We start from the raw sequence: 7,336 nt of genomic DNA, 5'->3' as shown, positions 1-7,336 counted from the left end.
ATGTGTCACGATAATGGAACAATAATGAAATAATGGAGTCGTTTCATATCTGTTTCTACTATATGTGATTTTTTAACAAAGATAAAGGTTTTTTTAAGTACTACCATGATAATCTCCAAAGCACCATATTATTGGATATATTTTGATAAATATCTATATTTTTTGTATAATTTTGTGTCCGGTGATTTTCAATGCATGTTGTTAATAATCACATAAGACGACACCTTTACTAATTAACTTGGAGAATGAATCCAATTTTCCCAAACTTGTTTACAATAACTATTTATTGAAGTATACTTTATAGTCACGACAATAGAGTGTATAACATACATTCATCAAATTATGCCTGATATGTTGGAATTCAAAATATATCACGAATAGTGTATTGCACAAGTTACTCGGTAGTTCATTTGTTGTCAAAACTATTTGACAAGAGAAAAACATATATTTATGATTATAAGTCTCACGATGGACTAAGGGGCTGTATTATAGCAATATCATTGGCTTGAAATATTTTTCATAATTTTTTTTACTTCTATGTAACATTTATGTTGCCCACTTATCATATACTAATGAAATAATTCTAAAAATTCAAAAAATATTTGAGAATCTTAATCTCAAACAAATTAAAATTAAGTCATATCTACTTAATACACAACTAAATTGTGGTGTTTTCATTTATTATGTAGATTTTAATTAGCATTGTATAGTCGTCAAGTGATATTTAACACCTGAAATGTGATGGGGAATTATTTAAAATGGAAAAAGGACAAATTACCCTAACTATTACAGTTGACCGAATTACCCCCATAAAACCGAAAATCAGATATGTTTCACCCTCAACTATTAATACCGGATAAATTACCCCTTCCACCCTCACTCAACCCGGAGTGATTTTGAACCTATGTGGTAGTACAGTTAGCTTTTTTTAAAAAAAAATAAAATAGATGCGGCCCATCTGTCGCACTTTCTACCCTCTTTATTCATCTCCCCTCTCAACTATCTCTCTCCCTCTCTTCCTCAATCATGTTCTCCAGCTACTCTCTCTTCTCCCTCCCCTTGCTACAGGGACAGGTCAGGGCAGGCGCGTTGTCGCTCCGCCGCTTTTCTCCTTCATCTTTGTCTATTCTCCTGCTTTTGCTCTCTTGATTGATCCACCTCGATGTTCTTTTTCCTTTAAAATATTATTATAACATTATTTATTATATATTGGCCTCATGTATTATGATGCACATTAATAGTTTATTTAATTTGAGAAATCCGATTGGATCACAAATTACATATATATTTTTAAATGCATTGATAGGATATTTTATTTTATATTGTAGAAGATCTAGTTTAACTACGTATATTAGTAACATATTTTATTTTAAATACTAGAAAATCCTATTTTATGGAACATCGAGTTTTTTTCAATGTCATTATGTACCTATCTTACGTAAGTTGCTTTTATCGTAAGTCTGTAGATAGGTTTTCGTTTCTTCCGGTGAACAGGAGGCAAGCTTTATTGTTCTTTTCCAGTCGTATGTAAGTACGTACACGGAACACCTATGTTTTGTTTGTTTTTTTTCCAGCCCACAGTATACATAAGGAAATGTATTTCTTCTTTTTTTTCAATAATACATCTAATCTAACGATCTAAAATATCGGGTCCACCAATTTAAATGAAATTTGACGGTGAGATTAAATAGTACCATGTGGCGGCCTATAAGTATTTGTAGAAACGTCACGTGGCGGTTTGAGAGCGTTTGTAGGAAGTTTAATGGACTTTTAGTAGATAATAGATTTCAACAAATATTACCAAAATTTATGAAAGATTTAAAAATTTTGGCTAAAATAATATCATATTGGAGGGGTCTAAAATTTCAACAATCATTGGCTCGTTGCCAGGAGATCAACTAACCTTCTCCCACTGGATCTTAAATGTTAACGAGTGCAGTCTGAGCAGAATTGCGAACCAAAACAATATGTCATAGTTAGTAGTCAACAGAACATCAGTGTGATAACAGTACCTATAGCCACCATAATATCTCGATAGGAATCAACATGATTTTATTGGGTGTCGATTTATTCTTTTATCCCCTGTTACAAAATCACGCTTATAGGTCACCACTATCTAATCCCATGACGGCAATATGCTCATCAAAAAAGTTGGATGATACCCTTCTATCTCAGATTATAAGTATTTTTAGAGTTGGACACGGTTATTAAAAAAGTAGATAGAATTAAATAGTAGAGCGTTGTGATTGGATGAGAAGTGAAGGTAGATGGGAAAATTGAATGTTGGATATGGTTGTGATTGGTTGAGAAGAGAATGTTGATGTAGAAGTTGTTAGAGCACGTACAATAGCAGGCTATAAGCCAGCTGTAAACATATTTTAAGGAGATAAATGAGGAGAGAGAAGAGCAGCAGGCTACAGATTTATAGCCAGCTGTAGCACGGACTCCAAGACGCAGTGTGTGTAAGACAGGTGGGACCAAGTATTAATAGTGTAGTATGTAACTATTACATGAATGAGCTACTAAATTGGCTATAAATGAATTGAAGCTAGTAGTTAGCTATACTATTAAACTTGCTCTTATATTTTAGGACAAATTCTAGAGGCTAGGGGTTGTTATATTTTGGGACGGATGGAGTAGAATTTAAGCTGTGGATGGATCCGTGAGCATTAACTTAGTGCTTATGTGCTCAAAGTTAATTGTTTGATACTGGATTATATCTTTCATAATATGATACTTTACATCAATGTGCTTGGCAGCAGCATTTGCCTTCTAACTCGAATAGAATAACGGGACCTTATTATCGTAGTATCTGATGTGTGTTCGCTATCTCAAGATCCCAACAGGAACAGTAATGCACGGAAAACGGAGCGGTCCATTAGCATGTGATTAATTAAGTATTACTTTTTTTAAAAAATGGATTAATTTATTTTTTAAAACAACTTTCATATAGAAACTTTTTGCAAAAAACACATCGTTTAGCAATTTAAAAAGCGTGCGCGCGGAAAACAAGGGAGAGGGGTTGGGAAAAGGGGCATCCGAACACATGGCTGTATTCGGTACCTGGAGTTCCCAACCTCCCCTCTCGTTTTCCGCGCGCACGCTTTTCATACTACTAAATGGTGTGTTTTTTAAAAAGTTTATATACGGAAGTTGCTTTAAAAAAATCATATTGATCCATTTTAAAAGAAATAGCTAATACTTAATTAATCACGCGCTAATAGATCGCTCCGTTTTCCGTGCGTGGGTGATGGATTCCCAACACCCACCACCGAACATAGCTTAATCTCGGAATGATTAAACTGTGTAGTTAGTGGTGTTATTATCAAAGTACATGGTGTGAGTGATCACAGTTCAATACTCCTAGTTAACTGCTAGGAAACCGAACTGAGCTGGATGGGAGGATGTAACCATTAGTACTTGGTTCTGGTCAGGTCCTTGCATAACTTGGCGTAAGTATGATCATATTGACTCAATCACTCAATAAATTTGTCAAGTTCGTATAAAATTTATTTTTTTTTATAATTTCAACAGTTCCAATTCGGTCTATAACCGCACAGCTATCAACAAAACCACTAGGAAGAGGATTTCAGTGACTAAACGATTCCGTAAACCCTACTTGTTAAACTAAGTGGGCAACGTTTGTAAAAGAAAATAAAAAAAGGAAAAATATGCATACTAATTATCTACTGCCTCAGTTGCAAAATATAAGAGATTTTTTTATAATGGAGGTAATGAAAAACAGTTAAAAGAAAATCAGCCATAGGATCAAGAAAATGGTCGGTCAAAATTATTGTCAGTGCAGCAAATGAATCACTCTGCCCTACTGCACTGCCCCTTTAAAAGTAGCAGGAAAGAAGAGCATCGCTTCACGATTTGTTGCAAGCCAAAGCTACAAGATATGAGCTACTCCCTCCATTTCACAATGCAAGTCATTTTAAAATTTCTCACATTTATATTAATATTAATGAATCTAGACATATATATCTACCTAGATTCATTAACACCAATATAAATGTGGGAAATGCTAGAATGACTTACATTGTGAAACGGGTGAAGTAATTAAGAAATTCAGTACTAGTAATTAGACGTACTTATTCTGTAGTTTACATTTTTTTAGATAAGGGGTATACTTTACCCGGCCTCTACATTAGGGTGTTACTCAGGTCACTATAACCACTAGACTACACGTCATTTCTATAGTTTACAGTTCATAGACACGAACAATACCACCCATCGCCGGTGCAGCCAGAGACTGGATGGCGGCGGCAGTGTTTAGATGAGCAGGGGCGGACCCTCTCTCCTGGCTAGGGGTTGTAATGGGCCAACTTTTTTACCTATAAAATGTGAGGGCTGAATAAAAAGGATTGAGCTAAACTTTAGTAGGCTTTTTTTACTAAAAAAATATTTAAGAGTTAAGATGGGTTGTGAAAGAACTCATGGACCTTGACCCGTTATCACCCCTACTCGTGGTATGCCATGGCGCTGACCATAGCCCACAATGTAAACAAACGCTATACCCGAGTTAAGTTGCCAACGGAAGCACTCGGACAATTGCAGCTAACCCTTTTCGAGTTAGGGAATCAGTCGACACCCATTGCAAGGTAGATTTGGCGTGATGGATTTTGCGAGACGGCGAGGTCGAGAACAGTAACAATCTTCATGTGCCCGTGCAAATCTCGCGTGCTAGCGACTTCCCAATTGTAGGATGTGATGTGTTTCTATCATTGTTCAAAGTACAAGAAATTTTCCTTTATTTTCCAAGTTCTCTGTTTTTCACGAGCATTCATGTATTCCTTTTTGTTCTTTTATTGGGTATCAAGGTAGATTTGGGTATTTGGCCATTCAGACAGTGATTTTAGGTGTTATAATATCATGTGATTTGTTGGCTGTTTGGCTTGGTAGAGGTTTCATTTGCTAGAAGGTTGAGGGCCCTGCAGGTGGAATAGGAGCCGCCTTGTTTCTTCAGATGAGGGACTGCATAAAGAGATGCAGTTCAACAGGAAAAGAAAAAAAATAAAAGAGAAATATATATGACATCTATAAAATGAGCAAACACTAGTGTAACAAATTACTTCACTGGTAAAAGTTTGGGGTTACAACTATTGATCGCACTTTGTATCATGTATACTAGTAAATCATATTGTTTGTATATAAATAGATTTTATTTAATTAATTAAAAATATAAATACACTTTGTTTCAACATATTAACTCCACTATAGCTATATTTTAGTGTTGGGTCCATCACAGTAAAGGAGGCAACAACGGGCAGAGCAGTGGGACTAGCCTACTCGCATGTGGCTGGCAGAGGAATACCAGATACGTGTTGATGTACTATTGTTTGAGAGAATGTTGCTTATTCATTTCTATCTAAGTTGTTACTACACATTTATTAATTCATAGTTGGAGAAATTTCACCGTCTATATTACACCTTTATTTTTTTTTGTAACTTATTTGTGGCACAGAAGTTGAACTAGAGAAATACCATTAGACATGCACTTAGTTACATAATCAGAATCAACAAATCTTCTCTTTTCCAGAATCAAATAAATATTGTATCTACCTTAATCTGATCAATCTCTTACTCCTTTTTTTATTGAGAAGATCATGTAACATACATCAGATTAGGATGAACATAAATGAAAATAGTTGGAAAGGAGAGGGATTTGTTGAATCTGTTTAGCGTTGTATAGGTTGTGTAATATTCTGGCGACTATAAAGTTATCGTTTTTCTTTTTTTACAAGATCGCCACACCTATAATTTATTCATGGGTCAACATGATCAACGCATCGGTGCATACACACAGCTATTAAACAGGACATGTTAATGGAACATTGCTTGAAATCCAATCAGAAGGAGGCTACTTGCTCTAAAAGATCGCATGCCGCTTGCCAGAGCCCTTGGTTATAGGACAGACACCCCATGTGTTGCACGATAACATCGTGTACACTGTGATTGCAAAATCGTAATATATGGCTAATCAACAGCCAAAAAGGCTAAAAAATGGCTAATCAGCAGTTAAAAAGAACTCATGCCACCTAGAAAGGATACATATAATACTCTAAACCATTAAAACACCGTATGAGGGTATCGAAGATTAGTGATGATATGGCTTTCTTTTTAACAACAAAATGTTCATGACCACTTGGTTGTCGTGGTTATTAGCCTTATTGAGCTAGTCCACATTTAGAAACCTCTATGACTTGGCCAAGTTCATATGAATTCAAATTATGATAAATTCAGCATCTTTTATCGATAACCGCTCGGTTACCATATATATCAATAAAACTGCTAGGAAGTGGTTTTCAATGACTAAACGATTTTGCAAACCCTACTCATAACTAAGTGGGAAACATGTTCCTTTTTCGCACAAGTTTGTCAGAGAAAAATAATGCATGTATATAGTACTCCCTCCGTCCCAAAATAACTCAACCAATGATGGGATACGACCCATCCTAGGCCTTTGTCCAGATTCATTATCCTAGGATAGTTGACTTATTTTGAGACGGAGGGAGTATATATTATTAACTATCTACTATCTTCCTTTGAAAATTTAAGGATCTATATACTTACTTTTAAGATACATAGCAAGAATCCCTTATCTTTTTTTTAGAGAAGAGTATTTTTTACCCGGCCTCTATATCTAACTGGGTATATGCAACCTTTTTTTAAAAAAAAAAAGGAACTTAGCCTATCGAACAGGGAACTAGCCCTCAAATAACCCAATCTAAAATTTGCTCCTATGGAGATTTGAACTCAGAACCTTGAGTGCTACTCAGGTCACTGCAACTATTAGGCTACATGCCCTTACACAAGAATCCCTTATCTTATATTTAAAAACGATGAAGGGATAAAAAAACAGCTAAAAGAAAAATAGGTTAGCAGATTCGAGAGAACGGTTGGTGAAAACTAATGGCAATGCAGCAATGAATCACTCGGCATAAATACACCCCTTTTAAAAGTAACATGAAAGAACAGGGATGCTTCATGCGCGCGAGACCAAAGCTACTACAGAGACAGGAGCTAAGCAAAGAAACATATATCAGTGATTGGTGTATACTCATTCTGCAGTTCAAAGGATGGCTATGTCTCAGACAAACTGTTTATATTTGGATTTATCCCAGCGAAACCAAGCAACACGTGAAGGTAGTAGGATCGAGAGGCACCACGGAAGAGTGAGGAGAACTTGCCATGGTATGTCTGCCGTCCACGTTCATGGAGCTTACGGAGCATTGCTCGGAAGCCTGTTCCAGAGTTGATGGTGGACGGCAGACATACCCCGGAAATGCTTATCATCGAACGTTTCATAGGAGACGAAACATCAGAAGGCATG

This window comes from Oryza glaberrima, chromosome 6 (assembly GCF_000147395.1).
Source record: "Oryza glaberrima chromosome 6, OglaRS2, whole genome shotgun sequence".
Lineage (NCBI taxonomy): Eukaryota > Viridiplantae > Streptophyta > Magnoliopsida > Poales > Poaceae > Oryza > Oryza glaberrima.
The sequence above is the reverse complement of the archived record's forward strand: the minus strand, read 5'-3'. Positions refer to the sequence as shown.